The sequence below is a fragment of the Scyliorhinus canicula genome, chromosome 6, assembly GCF_902713615.1.
Source record: "Scyliorhinus canicula chromosome 6, sScyCan1.1, whole genome shotgun sequence".
NCBI classification, from domain to species: Eukaryota; Metazoa; Chordata; class Chondrichthyes; order Carcharhiniformes; family Scyliorhinidae; genus Scyliorhinus; species Scyliorhinus canicula.
Window position 1 is genome coordinate 98,049,478 of NC_052151.1, and position 25,074 is coordinate 98,074,551.

Below are 25,074 nucleotides of genomic sequence, written 5' to 3' on the forward strand. Positions count from 1 at the left end.
TCTAGAAGGATCTCATTGAAACTTACAGAATACCGAGGGGCTTAGAGTCAACGTGGAGATGACGTTTCCACTAGTAGGAGAAGCTAGAACCCGAGGGCACAGTCTCTGACTGAAGGGACGATCCTTTAAAACGAGATGAGGAGGAACCTGTGGAACTCTTTGCCGCAGAAGGCTGTGGGGCCAAATCACTGAGCATCTTATAAGACAGAGATAGGTAGGTTCTTGATTAATAAGTGAATCAGGGGTTATGGGGAGAAGGCAGGAGAATGGAAATGAGAAACATATCGGCCGCGATTCTCCGCACTCACGACAGGGCGGAGAATAGCGGGCGGCGCAAATTTTTACGGCGACGCTGGTCCGACGCCCTCCCGCTATTCTCCCCCCACCCCCCACACGCCCGCCCCCCGACACGAATCGCTGTTCGCCGTTTTTTTACAGCGAGCAGCGATTCTCCCCTGGCCGATGGGCCGATTTCCAAGGCCTTTATGGCCGTTTTCACGAATTTGAATACACCTGCTATATACAAGTTCGTGAAAACGGCGCCAAAGTGCCGTTCTGCACAACCATGCCACCGATTGGCACGGCCGCACCACGGCCATGCCAAGGGTGGCATGGGCCCGCGATCGTGCCCACCGATCGCAGGCAGCGGGTACTTACCCTGCGCACTCTTTGTTACTCCGCCGCCCCGCTGGATCAGTCCACGGGGCGGCTGAGGGGCATTACGGACGGCGCATGCGCAGGTCTGACGCATATGCGCGGATGATGTCATCCGCGCATGCGCGGGTTGGAGTCGTCCAATCCGCGCATGTGCGGCTGACGTCAAACTTTGGCGTGCGGGCTTAGCGAAATTCGTTAAGCCCGCGATGCCGTAGTTCACGGGGCCGCGATGCTAGCCTCGACCGGGGAGCAGAATCGTGTCCCGGGAGGGGGCGCGGAGGCTGCCGTGAAACATGGCCGTTTTCATGGCAGCCTTCACGAATCTCCGCCTTAGCGGAGATTCGCGCCCATCAGTTTTGATTAAATGGGGGAGCAGACTCGAATGGGCTGAATGGCCTAATTCTGCTCCTTTGTCCTATGGGGCTTCCTTCAGGTACAGCAAGTAATTAGGAAAACAAATTGAATGCAGGGTAGGTGGGTTGGCCACGCTAAATTGCCCCTTCATTGGAAAAAATGAATTGAGTAACATAAAATTTAGAAATAAAAGGAAAACAAATTGAACACTGGCCTTTATTGCATGGGAGATAGAGCATAATTAAGGGAAATGTTGCTGCAATTATACAGATGAGATTGCACCTGGAGTAAGTGCACAGTTTTAGTCTCCTTACTTAAGGAAGGATAAATTTGCATCGGAAGCAGTTCAGAGAAGTTTCAATAATCTGATATCTAAGATAAGAGACAAATGAGACAAAGTTGAGCAAATTGGGCCTAGAATTATTGGAGTTTAGAAGAATGAGAAGCGGCCTAAATGATTCATAATGTAGGGTTCTCCAGTCTCACATGTGGCAGGGCCGAATGCGAGCAAGAATGGAAAATTTGGCATTCCAGCCAAAACTTTATTCACTTTCAGTGGATGGAAAATCCCAGCTGCGAATGAGGATGAAGAATTTCAGTCATATAGGTTATTGAGGAGGTTTGGAAGGGTTGATGCTGACAGGGTGTTTCCTCTCATGGGGGAATCTAGAACTAGGGGCACAATTTAAGGATAAGGGGGCTTCCTATTTAAGAAGGAGATGAAGAGGAGTTTCTTCTCTCAGGGTTGTCCGTTTTTGGAATTCTCTTCGCAGTGAGCTGAGTTAAAATGATTTTTAATTGAGAGTCAAGGATTATGAAGGCCAAGAAAAAGTGTGTTGTTAAGGCCACATTCAGATCAGCCATAATCTTATTAAATGTCAGAGCAGGCTAAATGGGCTGAATGGCCTACTCCTGCTCCTATTCTTATGATCCTATGTCTTCAAATTCTCCATGACGTCTCCCTTCTCTGTTTCTGCAATCCCCTCCAGCACCACAACCCTCGGAGATATCTGCACTTCTCCAATTCCTGCTTCGTGCACACCCCTCAATTTTAATTGCTCTGCCATTGATGGCCATGTCTTCAGCTACCTCAAGTTCGAATTCCCTTTCTGACTCCCCTCTCTTTCCTCTTTTAAGACAATCCTTAAACTTCTTAAAACCAACCGCTTTGACCAAATGTTTGGTCCTCTGCCCGAATATCTGCTTATGTGGCTCCAATGTGATTGATTTGTTCCTGTGAAGCACCGAGGAATATTTTATTCTGTTAAAAGTGGCATTGTGGTTAGCACTGCTGCCTCACAGCTCCAGGGATCCGGGTTCAATTCCGACCTCGGCTGACTGTGTGGAGTTTGCACTTTCTCCCCGTGTCTGCTTGGGTTTCCTTCGGGTGCTCCCTTACTGTCAAAATGGTTAGGTGGGGTTACAGGGATAGGGTAGAGGCTTAGGCTTAAATAGGGTGCTCTTTCCAGGGGCCGGTGCAGACTCAATAGGCTGAATGGCCTCCTTCTGCACTGTAAAATGTGTGATTCTCTGAAAAGTGCTCTATTCTGTTGAATTTCAACAAATTATTGAATTATATATTCCTATACTCTTTAGTTAAATGGCTGGGAAAAACAAATGATTTTCTGAGTTGGCTAATGTAAAATGGTCACTGTTTTTCCTCATGGGATTATCAGCTGAATACTGGATGAAGTCATGAATAAAGAAGACCATGGGCTGGATTCTCCCAAAATGGGTCTATGTCCCCTCGCCAGCATAAAAAAACGCTGGCATTTCACTCTGGACTTACCTTAAAAAATGTAAGACCTGTTCACCTACCTGCAGGGGGCTGGCAGGGCCCCGGAGTGCTTCTCGCAGCTTTAGCTGCGGATACGGCCCCCCGCACTTCCAGTTCCAAGTCCGCGCATACCCACAATGGGGGCCTTCAGCAGCCATGCCGAACACGATGGCGGACCTGGACCAACAAAGAAGGTTCCAACTATCTGCCCCGCGCTGCTCCATCTAACCCACCCGATCGCCGCCTTGGCCGCCCATAAGGCCCCTCCCCGGTACTTGATCCCCCACTGCCCACCAGGGCGGCCGCGTGAGAGTCACGACCAGCCAGATGTGGTTAGAGCCACGCCGTCGGGAATTCGGCCTCTGACAATGGCCCCCCGGCCTCGCCGTGTAAATCGCGAGCGAGCGATTCTCTGGGGACTGGATTCAGGTGCCAGCCCGATTCGGGCGTAAAAGTGGATTCTCAGCCCCTGCGCCAAACACGATTTTGGCATGGGGCTGCTGAGAATCTAGCCCCATATTGTTTGGTCTGGAAGTTAACAAGATTTTACAGTACCATATTTGTACACTAGGTGTCACTGCATCAACATAGAATTTCTCCATTTGCTGCTAAGTGTACCTTTATCTTGGATTTGTTTAACAAGCTGCCAAAGCTTGGATGAATATTAAAGCTGCTCGAGTTTGTTTATTTCAGCTAATTCTTGAGGCAAACATCAATTCAATAATTCTTACTAAAATACGTTTAGATAATTGAAATAATTCATTACAATGGGCTCAGAGAAAGCACTCATTTATCTATCAATGGTAGATAATTTGTCTCATCTGATGTTCTATTTTTGTTTTGGTATAATCTTCTTAGTAAAATTAGTAGCTCAGCATAGATTGTCAGCATAGTCCATTTCCATGGGACCGTTTCAATCTCGAGGTTTGTGACGCTCAGAACGCCTCGTGGGATGTCGCGATCTGGGGTCTCGCCCTCAATGGGTGAAATCCAGATTTATATATTAAAGTGAGGCCCACTTAAATATATCGCTGCCTGATGTTCCCGAGGACCAGGAATGAATGCCCGGGCCTGAGCGACCTCGACATGGTGCCATTTAGCACTGGCCCACACAAGCGTGAATCAGGCATAACGACACTTGGGAGCGGTCTCCCAGGCCATCGGAGGCCATGAGTGGTCAAGCTCTGGGCAAGGTGGTACCCTAGCTCTCCTGCTACCACCCAAGCACCGTGGCACTTCCAGGGTGCCACGAATCGAGCTCAGGGGTACCCTGCCTTATGAGGTGTGGTGAGGGGGGCTTGGGGGCCCCCCTAACAGGTAAGAGGGGGTCCAGAGGCCTTGGTGGAAAGTCTGAGGGGGGTTGAAATATAGGGGCAGCATTTAAAAATAGCAGAGTACCCCACTCTGCCCAAAAAGCCTGACATCCGACGGCACCCCGCCCAGGGATCGCATAGTCGCCCTCAGTGCTGACCCTGTGTATTTGTCTGCTCCAACCAATTTCCAGCTGCTGCTCTAGAAGGGCAATCCCTCAGTGGAGAAATCACCACAAGCCCAGCAAGGAGGACTTTTGAAGCTATGCCTGCACACTACTCGCAAGACCCCCTTAAACCTAAAAGCTCATAGCCATAAAGGGCCGCTAAGGACTGCAAGTGACCCCATCTCCCTGAGATGCTGAGACTGAACCCGCCCCCCCCTCTCCACCCAGCCCTAGCTGTACTTATCTGGTTTCCCTGTCCTCTCTGGTGCCCCCTCTGTAATTGGCACTCTGGAGTGTGATGACGACCTGAGCGCTCCCTCCGATATTCCTTTTGGAGGTGAGGACGCCAGGTTCTCTTTGTGAAACAGCTGTTGTAAGTTGTGTCGGCATGACATCATGATGGCACATGATGAATATTCAGTGAGGAGTGAAGTCCAGGCAGGAGGGCTCTCAAATGAAATGTTGATGTGTTTAAATTACCTTCTGTGGCACGATTCTCATTATGTCATTGGCAAGGGGCCTGGAAAATCAGGAAACGTGATCTTGCCTGCAAGAGTCACATTTCCCGATTCTCGTTGTAATTTACCACTGCGTCGTCATTCTCCTGACGGCTAACACGGGCTGAAAATCATTGCTTCGAGGGCACATTCCCAGCTCAGACCTAAACATCTATCAACATAAAAACGTACAAACAAACAAATTAGGAGCAGGAGTAGTCATTCACCCCCTTGAGCCTGTTGCATCATTCAATAAGGTCATGGCTGATCCAATTGTTCCCTCACCTCCACATTCCCACTAACCCTTGATAATCTTTCACCCCCATGATAATTAAGAATCGATTCAGCTCTGCTAAAAGACTCTGCTTCCACTGCCTTTTGAGGACAGGCGTTCCAAATACTCAGGACCACACGAGAGGAAACATTTCTCCTCAGCTCCATCTTAAATAGATAACTGCCTTTTGGAAAGAGATTAGGAAATTTAAAGGATCTTTAATTTGAGGCAAATCAAACCACATTTTTTTCAGTTTGTTATCCAACACGTCATGCATGAGGTTATAGGAAACGATGTGGAGAATTTACCCAAAAGGTTTCGAAATGTAGTCTCTGGTGGGAAACGAGGTATGGGAAGTGGGAAATGAGGGGTGGGATTCTCCGACCCTCCATGCCGGAATTGCGTCCGTCGCACGCTCGCAGTCGTGGGGCGCCCATCGGGGGCTGTTGGAACATGGTGATTCTCCGCGGTCGACCGGCCGAACTCCCGCCGGTTTACATCTGGTACCACCTGGCGGGTGCTCGGAGCCGTGGCTGTGTTCCTGGTGGGGCGCGGGGTATCTGACTCCGGGGAACCTGCCTTACTCCGCGCGGGCCCGCTGTATGGCTCCGCCATGTCGGCGGCGCCCACGCCGAGGTGGGCAGTCGCGCGCATGTGCGGACCCGCTTTCGTCCGCTGTGCGCATGCGCGGCCGCACAGTCTGGACAGCAGGGCCCTGCCGGGAGCCAGAGCTGCAGGACGTACGCTGGGGCTCTCCGAGCCCTCTGGAAAACGGAGAATCACCCCGGTCTTAAAGTCCTGAGTGATTCTCGCCCGTTTTTCGGCGGGCGTGGGGACTTAGTCCCCAACAGGGAGAATCCCTGATGAGATTTTTCCCAATACTTGGAAATCCTTTTGGAGCCAAGGGTGATTCACGCCATGAGACTCGACCAAGTTGGCAAGGCCACATCCACAGATATCGGAGACCATTTTTAAAGGGTGCCCCAATCTCAGAATAACACTTGTCCCACCCCCTCCAATCTCTGACAAGGTCTCCCCACAATCACTGGCAAGGCCATCCTGAAGGTGAGCGACATTCCACTATGGATTTGCCAAAGGCAATTTCAGGGCTACCTCTTCAGGTCCACCCTCAGTCCCCCACTTCAGGTTCTTCCCTTGGTAGTGCCCAGCTGCCAGGTGCAGTGCCAGTATGACATTGCCAGGATGACAAGGGGCAGCTCTCAGACAGAGCACCTGGGTTTTATAGGAAGGACTTTACAACAAGAGGACTTCACAGTAGAAAACAATTACTGTCAGAAACAACACCTGCTCTTCCCAGGAAGCCCATCAGAACAAAGAAACCGTCTCTTTAAAAAGACTATGATCAGAAACAATACCTGCTCAAAAGAGGAATCACTTCAGAGTTAATGGACCATGAAGGTCTATTAAAACAAACAAAAAACTGCCCCCTCTTTGAAATAGTCTGGACATGTCAATCAAGTTTTATAATCTTTATTAGTGTCATAATTAGGCTTACATTAACACTGCAGTGAAGTTATTGTGAAAATCCCCTAGTCGCCATATTCCAGCGCCTGTTCGGGTACACAGAGGGAGAATTCAGAATGTCCAATTCACCCAAATACACGCCTTTCAGGACATGTGGAGGAAACCGGAGCACTCGGAGGAAACCCCATGCATTCACTGGGAGAATGTGCAGACTTCACACAGACAGTGACCCAAGCCGGGAATCGAACCCGGGACCTGAGCGCTTTGAAGCAACAGTGCTAACCACTGTGCTACCGTGCCGTCCTTTAAATTTCTTAATGGACTGTGAAATTGAATCTAAACAATGCAGTTAAAATATTTCAGCTCTCAGCAAGCCCAGAGGCTTGGAAAGGTTAAAGGGAAATGAAAATTAACATTATAAAAGCACTTCAAATCTTTCCAGCACGTCAAAGGGAAAACCTTTTATCTTCATCTGACAGATCTTTGAACTTGTTTAAGGGTTTTCAAGGCGACAGAGGGAGGTTGTCACACAATTTCCATCCTGGGAAGACCCGCAACCAAGCCACTCCAGCCTAGTCCAAGCACCCCTGACCGCCACCTTCCTTAAAGGACCACTTCTTGGCCCCTTGGAGGTAGTTATAGATCATCCCCTTGCTCCCCGTCGGTGTCCCTAGTACCTGGCCCCACTTTTGGGAACCAGTAGTGATTTGTGCCCAAGTGACTTCCTGTTTGCACTTGCTGTAACTGCCCACTAACTTTTGTGATTCATGTACCAGGAAACCCGGTTCGTTCTGTACCGCCACGTTCTGCAATTTCTCTCCATTAAATAGTATATTACTTTTCTATTCCTTATCGTCAAAGTTCACATTTTCCTACATTTATAGAATCATAGAATCCCTACATGGCAGAAGGAGACTATTCAACCCATCGAGTCTGCACCAACCCTTCGAAAGAACACTCTACCCACGTCCACTCCAGCCTACCCCTGTTAGGGCGGCGTAGTAGCACAGTGGTTAGCACAGTTGCTTCACATGGCCAACGTCCTAGGTTGGATTCCTGGCTTGGGTCACTGTCTCTGTGAAGTCTGCACATTCTCCCCGTGTCTGCGTGGGTTTCCTCTGGGTGCTCAGGTTTTCTCCCACAAGTTCAGAAAGACATGCTTGTTAGCTAATTTGGATATTCTGAATTCTCCCTTCGTGTACCCGAACAAGCGCCGGAATGTGGCTTTTCACAGTAACTTCATTGCAGTGCTAACATATTCTGGCCCAGCCTGTGACGCCCACTTCCAATTAACAAACAAATAAATAAATGTTATCCCCTACATCATGTTTTCTTATCTTGCATAGTAACCTTTGATATGGCACCGTTTGAAAATCCAAGTACACGATGAAAGGTGTTCCTCATATCCACCTTGCTTGCTACTTCTTCAAAAAACTCTAATAAATTAATTAAACACGATTTCCCATTCGCAAAGCCATGTTGACTCTGTCTGATGATTTTCTAAGTATCATGAACCTCTTGAGTAATGGATTCTAGCAATTTCCCTATGACAGATGTTAGGCTTCCTGACCTGCGGTTTCTTGAAAAAAGCTGTTATATTAGTTATTTTTCATCCACTGGGACCCTTCCAGAATCAAAGGAATTTTGACCATTGACTAAATCAGAAGACCCTGACCTGAAGGGTATGACCACCTTAAAGGGTGAATGTTAAACTCAAAATTTGAGTACTTGTAGAGAAACATCTAATTCCAAAACAATTTTTGAACTATAGATGTCTTAAAAAAACTGTGCTTGGCTAGCACTGAAACTGGGAGTATTTGGTACCTGTAGGTGTTTGGTACCTGCAGGGTAGCACTTTAGACAGAGTCAAATCTACAGACAAAGAGAGGATAAAATTGTATTTTTTTAAAAAAGCAAAGACAATAATAAATGTAAAAACTAATTTTGAATAAATAAGGAGAAACTGTTTTTAATTAGATTTAATTAGGAGCTGCCCCACCCAGATAGTTGAGTGGCAGTTATCTGTCCATCATCTGAAGCTTGATGAAGAGTCAAGAGGTGTTGATTACTTACATTTGAAGCTTAACTGATGAGTGAGTTATCTCAGACCATCTCAGCTCTATTTAAGAAAAGGTCTTCAAAGTGCACACAGTGAGCTTTGCGCACAAACAACCACATCTGGAGTGAGGCACAGCAAAAGTGAGTTTTAAACTTGGGAATTTGAAATAGGTTGGGAATTCAGTGCAAAGCGGGAAGAGGTGTTCTTTGCTTTTTCTCCTTGATTTGTAACTTTTAAATCTTCAGAGAGGGGTCTTGCCCTGCTGCAGCTGAGGCTTCAAGAGAGAGAGCTGATTGGTAAGTAGCGGGTAAGGCCAGTAAGTCTTTACAACTTTTATCACTTATATTTGAGAGTACGTTTTGCGGTTTATAAACTATAATCGTTATAATTGGTAATAACAAGGATAAGGAAAGAAGGATCCCAGAGAATTGGATTTAATCTAATATCAAGCATCTTCCAAAGGTTTAATTTAAAGGGGTAAGTCATGGCAGGATAGTTCAAGGTCTTGGTTTGCTTCTCTCGCTCTATGTGGGAAGCCAGAAACATTTCCCGTGCCCGGGACCAGCATGTGTGCAGGAAATGTCTCCAGCTACAGCTCCTGGAAGCCTGGGTTTTGGAGCTGGAGTGATGGATGGGAACACTGTGTGTAGCATCTACAAGGTGGGAAGTGTCATGGATAGGGGGTGGTCACACTGCAGGCTCAGACTCCACAGGCAGGAAGGGAATGGTTGACCATCAGGCAGAGCAAGAGAGTTAGGCAGGCAGTGCAAGATCTCCTGTGACCATTCCCCTGCAATACTTGGATACTGTTGAGGGGAATGACTTCTCGGAGGAAAGCAACAATAGCCAAATCTGTTGCACCATAGTTGGCTCTGTAAAAGGGACCTTATGGAGGGGGAGGGTGAACAGTCACTGGCCGTGGTACACATCGGTACCAACGACATAGGTAAAAAAAGGGATGAGGTCTTCAAAGCAGAATACAGGGAGTTAGGAAGAAAGTTGAAGTCAAACCTCAAAGGTAGTGATGTCAGGATCCCAGTGCAACGTGCTAGTCAGAGTAGAAAAAGCAGAATATATCAGGTGAATACACGGCTGAAGCGATGGTTTGAGGCGGATGGGTTCAGATCCCTAAGGCATTGGGACCGGTTCTGGGGCAGTTGGAGCAAATTCAAACTGACGTGTTACATCTGGGCAAGATCATGACTGGTGTCCCAGGGGGAGTATTTGCTCGACAGGTTGGGGAGGGTTTAAACTAAAATGGTAGGGGGACGGGAACCAATGCAAACGTATCAGAGGAGGAGGAAACAAGGACAAAAATAAAAGATAGAAAGGGAAACAAGAAAAGTGGTAGGCAGAGAAACCATGGGAAAGATGCAAACAACGCGACAGTGGAAAATACTGGGAGCGAGACAAGTAATGTTAAAAAGACACGCTTGAAGCATTCGTAATAAAGCGGATGAACTTATCACACAAATAGATGTGAACGGGCATGATATAAATCGGGATTATGGAGACATGGCTGTCAGGTGACCAGAGATGGGAACTGAATATCCATGGGTATTCAGTATTTAGGAAGGACAGACAAAAAGGTAAAGGCCGTGCTAGTTAAATAGAAACTTAGCGCAATCGTGAGGAAGGATATTTGCTTAGACAATGTGGAAACAGTATCAGTAGAGCTGAGAAACACCAAGCGGCATAATACATTAGTGGGTGGTATATAGGCCCCCAAACTGCAGCGGTGATGTTGGGAATGGCATTAAACAGGAAATTAGAAACATCAGTAATTATGGGTGATTTTAATTTGCATGTAGATTTGGCAAATCAAATTAGCCACAATACCATAGTGGAAGAATTCCTGGAGTGTATATGGGATAGTTTTCTGGACCAATACATAAGGAACCAACTAGTGAACAAGCCATCCTAGACTGGGCACTGTGTAATGTGAACGGAATCATTGACAAACTAGTTGTGCAAGACCTCTTGGGGATGAGCAATCATAATATGATAGAATGCAAGCTGGAGAGTGAAGTAGTTGATTCTGAGACTAGGGTCCTGAATCTTAAATTAAGGAAACTGCAAGATATGAGGCGTGATTTGGCTTTGATCGATTGGGGAACATTATTTAAAGGAATGACAGTGGATAGGCAGTGGCAAACATTCATGGAGCGTATGGGGGAACTGCAACAATTGTTTATGTCTGGCGCAAAAGTAAAATGGGAAAGGTGGTCAATCCATGGCTTACAAGGGAAAATAGAGATAGTATACGATCCAAGGAAGATGCATATAAATTGGCCAAGAAAAACAACATGTGTGAGGAATGGGAGCAGTTTAAAATTTAGCAAAGAAGGATCAAGAGATTGATTAAGAAGGGGAAAGTAGAGTACAAAAAATAGAGTACGAAGCTTGCAGGGAAAATAAAAACTGACTAAACGTTTCTACAGGTACGTGAAGAGAAATAGATTGGTGAAGACGAATGTAGGTCCCCGACAGACAGAAACAGGGGAAGGTATAATAAGGGGACAAAAAAATGGCTGAGCAACTAACCACATACTTCGATTCTGTCTTCACAAATGAGGACACAAATTAGACAGCAGAAATGTTGGGGAACACAAGGTTTAGTGAGATGGAGGAACTGAAGGAAATCAATATTAGTAGAGAAATGGTATTAGGGAAATTGATGGAACTGATGCCTGATAATCCCCAGGGTCTGATAACCTACATCCCAGAGTATTTAATGAAATGGGGCGGGATTCTCCCATTCGGCGGCAGAGTGAGCACGCTGTCGGAAACTCCGTCGCGTTTCACGGCGGCGTGAACGGGCCGCTGGGAGCACGGCGCTGAAGTGGTTCACGCCACTCCAGCTTCCAATCTGGCGCGAACTGTGCGCCGTGCCAACCCACGCATGCGCAGTGGCGCCGGCGTCAACCCATGCATGCGCGGTGGCCTCCCTCAACACACCGGCCCTGAGGCAACATGGCGCAGGGGTTCAGGGGCTGGTTTAGCTCACTCAGCTAAATCGCTGGCTTTTAAAGCAGACCAAGCAGGCCAGCAGCACGGTTCAATTCCCGTACCAGCCTCCCCGGACAGGCGCCGGATTGTGGCGACTAGGGGCTTTTCACAGTAACTTCATTGAAGCCTACTCGTGACAATAAGCGATTTTCATTTTCAGGGGCCGGCGCGTAAGAAAATAGGCCCAGGGAGCGAGAGGCCGGCCCGCTGATCGGTGGGCCCCGATTGCGGGCCAGGCAGCATCGGAGGCCCCCACCCCCCCCCCCCCCACCCCCACAGGTCGCCCCCCCCCCCCACCCACCCTGCATGCAGAGTTACCGACGGCTGCGCCCAGGTGTGGACGGCGCATGCGGGACTCTGCCTTTTCAGAGCGGCAGCTCGGCCCATTCGGGCCGGAGAATCGGCAGCCCAGCTGCCTAGAGCAGCCCGCAACCGGCACCGTATCAAATGCACGGGTGCCAATGGCACCGATTCTCTGCTCTGCAGAAAATCGCGTGCCGGCGTCGGGGCGGTGTGGCGCAGTTGCGGGGATTCTCCGGCCTGGTGCAGGTCTGGGAGAATCCCGTCCATGGCTCTAGAAATAGCAGGATACTATAGACTCAGTTCCTGCAGATTGGCGGGTAGCTAATGTAACTCCAATATTTAAACAGGGAGGTGGAGAGAAAGCAGGGAATTATAGACCAATAAGCCTGGCGTAGGTAATGGGGAAAAATCTAGAATCTATTCGCAAAGATTTTGTAGCTGAGCACTTAGAAAACAATGGCAGGATTGGACAAATCAGCATGGATTTAATTAATCTCAGACTGTTACAAGAGAGGGATGGGGAAATTGGCGGCAAAGGACGATGTTTGAAATGGGGGAAAAAAGCAGTGGCTTCAATCTGTTGCCTATTTAGTTGGAGGAGGTTTATGCCTGAAAGGGTGCTACAAATAATAACATTTCAAAAAAGGAATTGGATATATGCTTGTAGGGAAGAAATTGCACGAATGTGAGGAATAGGTACGGATTGAGACTAATTGAATAGTTCTTTCAAAGAGCCAACATGGTGATGGGCAAATAGCCTCCTTTTGTGTAATAGCATTCTATAAATCTATATTATATAGAGCAGCAGTGTGGCCAGTATTTAACATTATGGCTGGAATTTAGAAGAATAGGGACACAGCATAATACAGTAAGGCAATCAAGTGAGAAGGAGCATTATGTTTCAAGGGGGTAAGTCAAGGCTAGATGGCATCTACTTTAATACCAGGAGCATTATGTAAAACGGATGAGTTAAGGTCGAAGATTGACTTGTGGAATTGTGATATAGTAGCCACCACAGAGATGTGGTTGAAGGAGGGGCAGGATTGGCAGCTCAACATCCCGGTTATAGAATCTTCAGGTAAAATAGGGGAGGGGGTAAAAGAGAAGGAGGCATTATTAGTTAAGGAGTCAATTACTGCAGTACGGAGAGATGATATCTTGGAGGGGGCTTCAAATGAAGCATGGGTAGAGCTTGGAATAAAACAAGGTCAGCTGCATTGCTAGGTGTATATTGTAGACCCCCAGATAATCAACGGGAAGAGGAGCAACTACCGTGGGGTGACACGGTGACCCACTGGTTAGCACTGCTGCCTCTGTGTCAAGAACCTGTGTTCAATTTCAGTCGTGGGTGACTGTGTGCAGTTTTGCACTTTCTCCCCATGTCTGCGTGAGTTTCCCCCGGGTGCTCTGGTTTCCTCAAACAGTTCAAAGATGTCAGGTTAGGTGGATTGGGCATGCTGAATTGCCACTTAGTGTCCAAAGATTAGGTGGTGTAACGGGATTACACGGATAGGGTGGGGGATGGGGGAGGGGGGAGAAGTCACAGGGAGGGTTTTTCCTCCCTGGTGGTGAAGGATAGGTCTTGACATCAAGGGCCTCCCCTCTCCAATGCCTGTTCCCTCGATTTAGAATTGAGTTCCTCTGAACGAGTGTCCCGCCCCCCCCCCCCCCCCCCCCCCCCCCCCCTTCTTAGATGACAGGTTTGCTAGGTGGCCTCCGGTTAACGTGTGTCGGAGGAAGAGATTGGGATCTCCAACCTGCACCCTCCTACCCGATCACATGGCCTCCAAATTCCTCTCCTTGGTGGTGGGGTAGGCGGTACATTAAAAGCTGCCCAATGTTGATTTTGGTCACCTTACACTTAACAGGGCATAACAGGACATTGTCGCACTGGAAACAGTCAGGGGAGAGAGGTAAGGAAGATTCCAAATCTTGGGGTTTCAACTTGTGAAGCGAGACTCATAGAATGTACTTTGTTTTCTCTTCACGATACAAATTTGATGTCGATATATTACCTCTTTGCTAAGGCTTTATTCTGCATCCAATCAGTGTCTAAAATTAGAAAATGCTCCATTCCCCAGCAGTGAGGTCTGTTAACGACAAAATCAAATTAAAAAAAGATTTAAAAAAAAACAAATGACAAGTTGTGTGTGTAGTTAATGAATCGTTAGGAAATCAGTTCTGTTGTAATTCTGATTCAGCCATTCACCAGGTGGCTTTCAGTAATATTTAAATCAGGCATTAAAATGCAAATTTTCGAACCTAGTTTTAGAATTCTCCAGACAGTCAGCTAGTGTCCCCGAGAGGAAACATTTACATCCAAGAATTCAATCTGAAAACAAGCCTAAACACTGCTTTCTATCATCGAAACCTGAGAATGGACATATGTGCACCACATTTTAAATGATTTTCAGCAAAAACGGCTTTAACAAGTCAATGATTAGAGCTAATTGTTCACTCCTTCCCCACTACAGTCTTCATAAAGACATCGGAATTCACAATGTAAGAGGAGGCAGAGATTGATCTGTTCGCTTTCTGCCTTTTGGGTCTCTTGATGAATCAAATAACCGTTAGTTTGCGCTGGGCTTTGGTACGATTTATCACCAAAACACTTCTCATGTTAGTTTGTGTTGAAATCTTGGTCACCAATGTGCAGGATTCTACATTTGGGAAACTATGTTCTCCCGCCGGAGCTGAATTGCAACTGATTCATGCTCACGCTCATCAGGAAGCGATTCCCAATTCATAGCTCACTCTCACCCCAGTCCGTGTGTGACCCGAATCCACCCCCCCTCCCACCATACCCTCCAACAGTAACCGCCTAAATAAAGAGATCCGCCATAGAGACCCCCTAAAGATAGAGACCCCTTCAGAGACCCCTAGATAAAGTGATCCCTCAAATTAAGAGACCCCCCAGAAGAGGGTCCCTATCTGGAAACCCCCAGAAAAGAGACGCCTGTCTGGAAGCCCCCCTGAACAGAGACTCCTGAAAAAAGACCCCGATCTGCAAACCCCCAGAAGAGAGACCCAAGTCAGGAAGCCACCCTGAAAAGAGACCCTTGTCTGGAAGATAGAGCACAGTCCAAACAGAGGCAATGAAAAAAAATCACAGCTTTAAAACTCACCTGGGTAATCCACCTGCTGGTTCAGACAGAGGAAGCAGCATCTGTCAATTCCTGGAAAGAGAAAACCCAGTCAGCTGGGTTTAAACCCCCTCAAATCTTTGATCTGCAGGCCAATCATTCATTCCTCTTTGATATTGATTTTGTTAGTCTGTGACTGGTAGTTTGCACACACACCAAACTGTCAGCATTGTTCCATTTATGTCTCTTCATGGTTGAGTAACTTTGAAGTAGTCAGCTGTAAAACTGCAATGTTTCTAAACATCAAGCTTTAATTGACATTTCCTGAATCACTTCAAACAGAGTTAAATGTTTTCCATTCATCTCACTTCATGCTTGATGACTTTGAAGTGGCCATCTATAAACCTAAGGGAATGCACTTAACTCTGGTTGAAGTGTCCAGGTGCTGTCAATCAATGAAATAGATGTTGAGGCCCTTTTCTTAGGGTGAGGGTTTGGTGGCAAGGCATTTGATCAGGTGGAAGGATGGTGCACCTCTATTATGTCTGTGGTGGGAAAGGCCAGTGGATGGCTTTCCTGACCTGCTAATTGAGGCTCTTAAGTGCGCATTAATTGTCCACATAAGTGGCTCATCATGCCGCTGCTGGTATTAACCAATAGGCAGTTGTGTGTTCACCAGGGGAAAGCTGGTTGCTTGTGGGCTTCCAGGGTGTTGAGGGTAGCAGGAGCAGGATCTCTCATTCAAAGGCACTCTATGCCTGATCAAAGAATATGTAGCGGGATTCTCTCCGCCCACGCCGGTTCGGAGAATTGGCAGGCTGGGCGCGATTCATGTGACACCGCGCAGATGCCAGCTTGCCGATTCTCCGTTACTGATTTTCGGCCCCCCGGCAATTCTCCGGGCCTCGACGGGCTGAGTGCCCGCCGAGTTCGGTCAAGTCCCGCCGACGTGGGTTACTCAGGTCCCACATGGCGGGACCTGGAAGGTGTGTCTGTGGGGACTGTCCTGGAGGGGGGTTGGGGGGGATCTCACCCTGGGGGGGACCTCCAAAGAGGCCTGGCCCGCGATTGGGGCCTACAGATCAGCAGGTGGGCTGGTTCCGTGGGGGGGCCTATGTTCCTCCGCACCGGCCCCCTGTAATGGCTCCGCCATATTGCCTGGGGGCTGGCACAGAGACGGGAACCCATGTGCATGCGCGGAATCACACCGGCTGTAGCGCGTATGCTCGAACTCCCGCCGGCCGTAGCGAGCATGAACTCTTTTGTCAATCCTCTGGTGTCACTGGGTCAAAATCTCAGAAATTCCTCCCAAACAGTGCTGATGGGTGTATTTACATGATGTGGACTGCAGCAGATTAAGAAAACAGCTCACCATTACCCGTTTAAGGGTAATTAGTGACGGGCAACACTGACCAGCCTTGTCATAAATGCTCACATCCTAAGAAAAATACATAAAATATATTCTGCCTGGACAAAATAGGTGATTTACCAGACACCAAGAGCGGGATTTCCCTTCCCGCCGCACCAGTTTTCTGGTGTGGTGCACCCCCGCCAGCAGCAGGATTCTCCATCCTGCCAGCCAGCGAATGGGGTTCCAAATTGTGGGCAGCCCCATACCATCGGGAAATCCCTGGGCGAGGATGCGCTGCCGGTGTAATGGAGAATTCCGAAGCAGAGAATCCAGCCCTATCTGTTTTCATCCATATTTTACACTAATGTAAGAAAATGAAATAATTGGTTAGAGGCACTACATTATACTATTGTACTGATCAACGTCAAAAATACATCAATGAACAATGGTAAATGCATTTCTATGGTCTGCTAAACATTTGAAATAAAAGGTAAGCTGGAATTCTTGACTTCAAAGCCCCCAATATTTGGCCAGCAAGCTGCAGATAATGAAGAGGTGCCCCAGGCAGCTTGGTAGCAAAGGGGATTTGGAGGATTTGGTGATCCAGCTGCTGTAATACCAACACTGGTCATTGGGAAAGTAATTAAAGGCAAACCCAGAAATCATGATGATGGGCAAATAGGTTGGAGAGTTGTGGTGGCTAGGAAGGGATCGGTTGTGGTAGATCTCCTATTTAAATAAACAGAGCGCCTAAAGTCTATTTCAGATAGGTGGCTTGGATGCATAATCCTTTATTACACGAGGAATTGAATATAAAAGTAAGGAAGTATTGCCTCGGTTACACATGACATTGGTGTAACTGCATCTTGAATACTGTGAGCAGTAGGTCTTCTTATTTCAGGAAGGATGTAAATGTATTGGTGGCAGTGCAGAGGGGATTTACTAGATTGATACCTGGAATAAGCGAGTTGTCTTATGAGAATATGTTGGACAGATTGGGTTTATTTCCACTGGAGTTTAGAAAAGTGAAGCGTGACTTGATTGAAGTACAAAAGGTCTTGAATGGTCTTGACAAGATGGATATGGAAAGGGTGACTGGATTTTCTGACTTTGCTCCCTACTGGGGTTCTCCGGTTCCCCTGAAAGTGAATGGAGGTTTGATTGGGAAGCCAAATTCTCAGTTCTTACTGGCAGCAGGGTGACAATGGACGAGTTTGGAGAATCCTGGCCAAAATTTACTCTGTGGGTAAGTCCAGAACAAGGGGGCACTATTTTAAAATTAGTGGTTGCTCTTTTAGGACAGAGATGAGGAGATGTTTTTTCCTCTAAGGGTTGTGCAATTTTGGAACTCTCTGTCTCAGAAGGCAGTGGAGATGATGTCATTAAATCTTTTTAAGCTGGAGGTAGATTCTTGCTAAGCCAGAGAATTAAAGGCTATCGGGGGTAGATTGGAATGTGGCATTCAAAGCACAAGCAGATTAGCCATGGCGGACTAGGCTTGAGGGGTTGAATGGCCTACTTCTGCTTCTATTCCGTGTGTTTGTTTGTCAGTGGTAGCAAAAGATGCAAGTGTGGAAATTAAAATTGAGTAACAGATTAGCTCTGACTGGAGTAATTGGTAGAAGTGCAGTGGAGTGTTATATGGTAACGATGCAGTGGAGATAGAAAGGCAGTGTTGAGACTGAAAGGAAAAATCTACAAGCCAGTTGTAAGACTGGTCCTGGTATATAGTGCAGAAACATGGGCAACATCAAGAAGAGAGGAACGAACAACGACTGGATACTAATGGGAAAGGGGGTCAGTGAAGATTGTAAAAGCATCAAAGAGAGTGGACAAGAGGAAATTGAAATGGTTTCGTCATCAGTTGTGGAAAAAGAGAGGAAAAGTGGTGAGGTGAGTGATGGAGATGGGACTGCCAGGAAGGAAGAGAAGAGATAGGCCGAAGACCAGAGGATTGGGATTCTCCAATCCCCCAGCCCTGTGTTTCTCGGTGGTGCTCTGTTCGGTGGCAGCTCTGTTCTCTCTTCCCGCCGCTTGTCAAAGGATTTCCCACTAAAGCCACCCTATGCCGTCGGGAAACCTGCTGCCAGTGGAGAAAGCCCAGTGATTCTGGTCACAGTTGACTGAGACTCTGCTCGATCAGCTTAGACAAACGCAATAAAGAGACCTGAATTTAATACAAGTCTACTTTATTTAGAAGAGCTAGCTTAATTGTGATTTCTGAAATGACTCAGACTGATGACTGAGATCTAAGTATTACCTGCAATAGTTAAGGAGGCTGGCCAAGCTATGATCACTCAATGTGGGTGTCTTTTTCCCTGAGCTCTGAGCTCCAGCTCCTCGTTGATGCTTGCTGGCTGTCACTGATGATGTGCTCCGATATTCCTTCCTTATCCAGGTTCTGCTAGCGCTGAGTCAAAATACACACACACCTGGCCTGAATTCTATGGTCTCATCAGGACTAAAACTCATAAATAGAAATATACAGAATACTCCTGTTGAACCCCTCTGAGCACTCTTGTCTGACCAGCTATTAGCCAATTATGGAGCCTAATTGCCTCTTTTTTTATAATAATAATCTTTATTGTCACAAGTCACATTAACACGGCAATGAAGTTACTGTGAAAAGCCCCTAGTCGCCACATTCCGGTGCCTATTCGAGTACATGGAGGGAGAATTCAGAATGTCCAATTCACCTAACAAGCACCTCTTTCGGGACTTGTGGGAGGAAACCAGAGCATCCGGAGGAAATCTGCGCAGACACGGGGCGAATGTGCAGACTCCGCACAATGACCCAAGTGGGAATTGAACCCAGGACCCTGGTGATGTGAAGCAACAGTACAAACCACTGTGATACCATCATCTTTCTTGTTGCAAAGTTGATCTTTACTGTCTCAAAGTTAGTTACATATTCACAGCAAAAAGGTCTTTTGTCCCTTTTGTTAACGTTATGAATGCTGTTATTGGGTAATAACGAAGTTCTGTTTAGCAATAGTGAATTTCTGTGCTAACTTGAGTGGCCCGGTCGACGGTCAATATTGATTCCGGCCAGGGCCCTACTTGGTCATTTCCGTTTTCGGCCTATGTCTTTTTCCCTTTGTCAGCTTGTCCCCAGGACCACAATACAGTATACTGATAGGAGACTTAAATGCAGCGGGATTGGAAGAAGAATAGATGAGTGACAAGAGGAAATTGGGAAGAATATGGAGATAACCAGCATTGTACAGGCCCCAATTAGAATGGGAGAAGCTGGAGGGAGAAGAAACAAGGTGAGACATAAACAAGGTGCTCTAAATATTCAGCAGGTTTGACAGCATCCCCAGAGAGAGAAGCGGAGTTAATAGTTGATGAGTTTTCATTAGATTTGAAAATGTTACAGATGCAAATAGATTGTAAACAAGAAGAGAGACAGAGGAAGTGTGGAGGGAAGAGTAAAACTAATAGAGGTCTGTAATAGTGTGGAAGGCAGTTGTGTTGAATTGAATAGGGGAAGCATTATCAACAGCTAAAATTGCTGAACTTGATGTTGTGTCCAGAAAGCTATAAAGTTCCCAATCAAAAGAAGAAGTATTGTTCCTTGAACTTCATTTGACTGTCATTTGAGGCCGGGAACAAAGAGATCACATTGGAAGAGGGACAAAGAATTAAAATAGTAAGCGAGTGGAAGCTCAGAGTCATACTTGTGGACTAATTGGGGAGTCAGGAGGTGAGTTGTTTACAGCAGGATTCCTTGCTTCTGACCTGCTCTTGGCTGGTCCAGTTCTGTGTCTGGTCATCCCTCAGGATGTTGATAGTAGGGGATTCAGTGATGGTAAAGTCATTGAAAGTGAAGGGCCGATGGTTAGATTCTCTCTTGGTGCAGATGGTTATCGTCTGTCACAGTGGCACCAACCTTACTTGCCACTTATCAGCTGAAATTTGAATATTTTCCCAGTTTTGCTGCATTTGAACACAAACTGCTTCAGTATCTGAAGAGTCGTTAAAGATGCTGAACATTGTGCAACCATCAGCAAATCTTTCCACTTCTCACCTTATCATGGAAGGAAGGCCATTAATGAAACAGCTGAAGATGCTTGGACCTAGGACTCTACCCCAAGGAACTATTGTAGTGGTGACAGCACGGTCGCACAAGTGGATAGCACTGTGGCATCACAGTGCCAGGGTCCCAGGTTCGATTCCCCGCTGGGTCACTGTCTATGTGGAGTCTGCATGTTCTCCCCGTGTCTGGGTGGGTTTCCTCCGGGTGCTCCGGTTTCCTCCCACAGTCCAAAGACGTGCAGGTTAGGTGGATTGGCCATGATAAATTTCTCTCAGTGACCAAAAAGATTAGGAGGGGTATTGGGTTACGGGGTTAGGGTGGAAGTGAAGACTTAAGTGGGTCGGTGCAGACTCGATGGGCCGAATGGCCTCCTTCTGCACTGTATGTTCTATGTTCTATGTCCTGGAACTGAGATGATTGACCTCCAACCATCACAACCATCATCTTTGTCGAGGTGTCACTCCAACCATGGAGAGCTTTCTCCTTCATTCCCACGGACTCCAGTTTTGCTAGGGCTCTTTTATGCCACAGTTAGTCAAATGCTGCCTTGATGTCAAGGATATTCACTCTCACCACACCTCTTGTGTTCTGCTCTCGTATCCATGGCTGGACCAAGGCTGCAATGCTATCAGCAGCTGAGTGGCCTTGACGAAACTCAAACTGAGGGGCAGTAAGCAAGTTATTGCTGAGTAAGTGCTGTTTGATTGCATGGTTGTTGATCCCTTCCATCACTTTACTGATGATGGAGAGTAGATGGAGAGTAATGGGGCCGTATATGGCCGAGTTAGTTGTCCTGCTTTTTGTCTTCAGGGAATTTTCAGAGTGACATCCTGAAACGTTCTTTTCACCAACAGCAGCAGTAAATGTAATTTACTCTGTTTTAAAATGAACAGTGACCTCTGCTGGTAATATATTTGTGTGAGTCTCACCTGTATGGGTATGTGTACATCTTCAGGAAAATCAGGAAGGGTAATGGAGATGGAGTTATCTTCCAATATTTTCTGATCACTTACCAGAGTCCACTCTGGTATATTGTCCAATATATTGTTGCGATGCCACAATGTCATTATTGTTCTTTATAAGAACTAAGATATTTGCCATTTTGCTCCAGAAATGTTTTCATTCAGAAGTGCAGTCAGGACATTTCCCGGTTCCACAAACCCGAGCCGGGAGAATATACCCTGGAGTTGGGATTGGTAGGGGTGGGCTGAGTGACCCCAGAACGAGTGCGGAAGGCTGCTGGGTATGGAGCCGAGCTGAGCTGAAGGGCTCCCTTCAAACACTGGCATGGCACTTTGAAAAAGTTTTTTTAAAACATTGCAACAAAAATCAGTCCTCACACCTCAAACCCCTTCACCCGCACACACTTTCCATGCCCCAACCATGCCACCTCAGCTTTGACAAAGGGCCATCTGGACTCAAAACTGTTTTGTTATGCTTTTGACGTAGCATAAGCTGCTTCCTTTATGTGCACTCTGACAAAGGAAGGTTCAGATTTGGAGATAGCTTTAACACGTTTATTAAACTGTTAACGATTCTCCTACTTGGATTCGACTCTCCTGTTAATCCTGCAATAGCTACTCAGACTGACGAACCAGTCTGCTACAATCCACGTGGTGGGTGTGATGTGTTTCAAATCAACCCTGTGTACTCACTAAGTGTCTCCACTGCAAAGAGACTGAGCATGTGTGCTGTGTCCTTTTATATTGGTTTTGTGTAATGCCCCCTGTGGTAGTGTCACCTCTATGTGTGTCGTGAATGCTCATTGGTCATGTTCTATCTTACTAGCCTATTGGCTGGTTTAGCACACTGGGCTAAATCGCTGGCTTTTAAAGCAGACCAAGCAGGCCAGCAGCACAGTTCGATTCCCGTACCAGCCTCTCTGGACAGGCGCCATAATGTGGTGACTAGGGACTTTTCACAGTAACTTCATTGAAGCCTACTCGTGACAATAAGCGATTTTCATTTTTTCATTCATGTCGGTGTGTCATGTCTCTGGTGCTCCCTCTAGTGTCTATCTAGTCTCCGTGTATTTACATTAACCCCTTGTGTATTTACAATGATGCATATCACCACAGAAACATTAGCTTTTTTCTCTCCCTACAGATGCTGCCAGTCCTGCTGAGATTTTCCAGCATTTTCCCTTTTAGTTTCAGATTTCAGCATCTGCAGTAATTTCCTTTTATACAGAAGTAGACTATTTGGTCCATTTTGTTATTAACCCTTAATTAGCACAGTGGTTAGCATTGCTGCTTCACAGCGCCAGGAACCTGGGCTTGATTCCTGTTTGGGTCATTGTCTGTACAGAGTCTGCATGTTCTCCCCGTATCTGCGTGGGTTTCCTCTAAGCGCTCTGGTTTCCTCCCACAAGTCCCGAAAGACATGCTTGTTCAGTGAATTGGACATTCTGAATTCACCCTCTGTGCACCCGAACAGACGACTCGGAGCTTTGCACAGTAACTTCATTGTAGTGTTAATGTAAGCCTACTTGTGACAATAATAAAGATTATTATTATAAAAATAAGCTTTGGAAATAATAATAATCTTTATTGTGACGCTGCAATGAAGTTACTGTGAAAAGCCCCTAGTCGCTACATTCTGACGCCAGTTTGGGAACACAGAGGGAGAATTCAGAATGTCCAAATTACGGATTAGCACATCTTTCAGGACTTGTGGGAGAAAACCAGGCACCCGGAGGAAACCCACGCAGATACAGGGAGAACATGCAGATTCCACACAGACAGTGACCCAAGCCAGAATCAAACCTAGGATCCTGGAGCTGTGAAGCAATAGTGCTAACCACTGTACTACTGTGCGCCCGCTAATCAGAGTACCCTTTCAAAGAGTCTGTAACCACTTAGAGCTGTCAATCAAACAATGAAATGGAAGTTATAAAAATCAGTCATACAACACAAATCCACCAATGATAGGATTCAGATTTATATCAACAAAGAGAATAAAATAGCAAGCAATGATTTTTTTTGAATCACTCCTTGACAACCTGACAGTTGCTATTGAAACTGATTTGATACTTTTGACTGTTCCTCTTTCAGTTGCTTCTCACACTTCCAGCAATTCCTCTTGACAGCTCTCGAAAGTTCCAATGGTTTTATGCACCTTTTACTCATGTCCAATTTTAACAATCACAAAGGGCACCTTGCCTCTCCCAAAGAGCAAATGACTGCTCCCGGACGGCACCTGACCTCTTCCCAGAAACAACCAGACCTTTCCAAAAGAGTAACCCATTATTCCAAAGAACTCTGTAAAAGTTTAGGCCTTCTCCTACCAGGCCTAGTTTGAACATATCATGTTTCCCAGTCCTGGCTGATGGAAATCACATATGATTGGAGGCAACTATTATTTTATATCAGCAGCTGCCTCTGAAACTCGGAAGCGCAAATGCTGACCTGGTCCTTTCTCCACCTGTAAAAATGGAGGCTGTATGTGGTTGTGAAAATCCAGACCATGGTATTGTGACAGCTCTAAATATATTTATGTATGGATGTAGACTTCAATGTAATGTTTTCTGTGTAACAAGTGCCACCTTTCCCTCGATCTTCCAATTGGGAAGTTCTATCACAAACTTTGCATTGCTCTCAGCGAGTTTCAGCTATGCAGCAGAACCACATTTAGCTCAAAGTTTAACTTTGGATATGAGGTAGCCTCATGGAGTTGACCTTGATCACAAGAATTAGGAGCAGGAGTCCACTCAGCCCTTCAAATCCACTCTTTCACCTGACAGGACCATAGCTGGTCAGATCCCAGCCTCAACTCCACACAACAATGAAGGGATTTTTTTTACAGATGGAACAAACATCTCCTTCCAAAGCAATGCAATTTACCAGACTAAACTTAATTATTTTCCTTGTCACAACTTTTGCAGAAATGAGGTGAAACACCCTCTGGATCATGTGCAGTTTGTACCGATCCATGTCATAATGGACTTCAATATTGTGATTCCAAAACAATACAAACATCTCTATGCTGGATGAACTACTTCAACTTTCCAGTATAAGTGAAATTTAGAAATCTCTCAGTAACCAGAGAACATTTGACCCTTTTCTAATATTAAAAAGACTCAAGTAGCCAATGCCAATGATGACGGTTTCAGATTTGTCTAACTGAATCATCTTGGACATACTGAATTTGGGAGAAGTTTTACCAGCTTTTAGAATACCAATAAGAAATCACTGTAAAAATCTGATTAAATGCATACACCAAATTTGTATTCTCTGATTATAAAACACAAGAGTCAACTGGATAACGTATTGAAATTAAATGAAATGAAATGAAAATCGCTTATTGTCACGAGTAGGCTTCAAATGAAGTTACTGTGAAAAGCCCCTAGTCGCCACATTCCGGCGCCTGTTTGGGGAGGCTTTTACGGTGATATTGTTATCACCTCAAATAGTTTTCAAACCAGATGTTTGTGTCAAAACATGACGATAGTGTCTAACGCATGCAGAAAGCATGAAACAGTGGCAGGATTCTCTGACCCTCCGTGCCGGAAATGCGCCCGGTGCGGGGGGTGGAGAATAGCTGCTCACGCCAGAAATCCAGCACAACGGCACTTTCACGATTCTCCGCAGACCCACGAGTCATGCGCGCGGTCAATGCAATGCCGGTCGGGGGCTGTTGGAAGAGGCCCCGTGGCGATGCTCTGCAGTCGACCGGCCGAACGCCGGCATGGTCTACATCACTGAGGGAAA

At 46.4% G+C, this 25,074-nt stretch overlaps 1 protein-coding gene across 5 annotated transcripts in view; it reads left to right on the forward strand.

Annotated features, from left to right (window-relative positions):
* The window catches only part of pkib (protein kinase (cAMP-dependent, catalytic) inhibitor beta), a 115,918-nt gene that overhangs the window by 79,668 nt on the left and 11,176 nt on the right, over nt 1-25,074 (forward strand). Inside the window, exon 1 of one of the 5 annotated variants that reach the window (XM_038799715.1) lies at nt 13,784-13,805. The exons of the other annotated variants lie outside the window; for them this stretch is intronic. The gene's annotated coding sequence lies outside the window, so the exon portion shown is untranslated. Of the gene's footprint in view, nt 1-13,783; nt 13,806-25,074 lie in introns of those variants that run through there. 5 annotated transcript variants of the gene reach the window in all.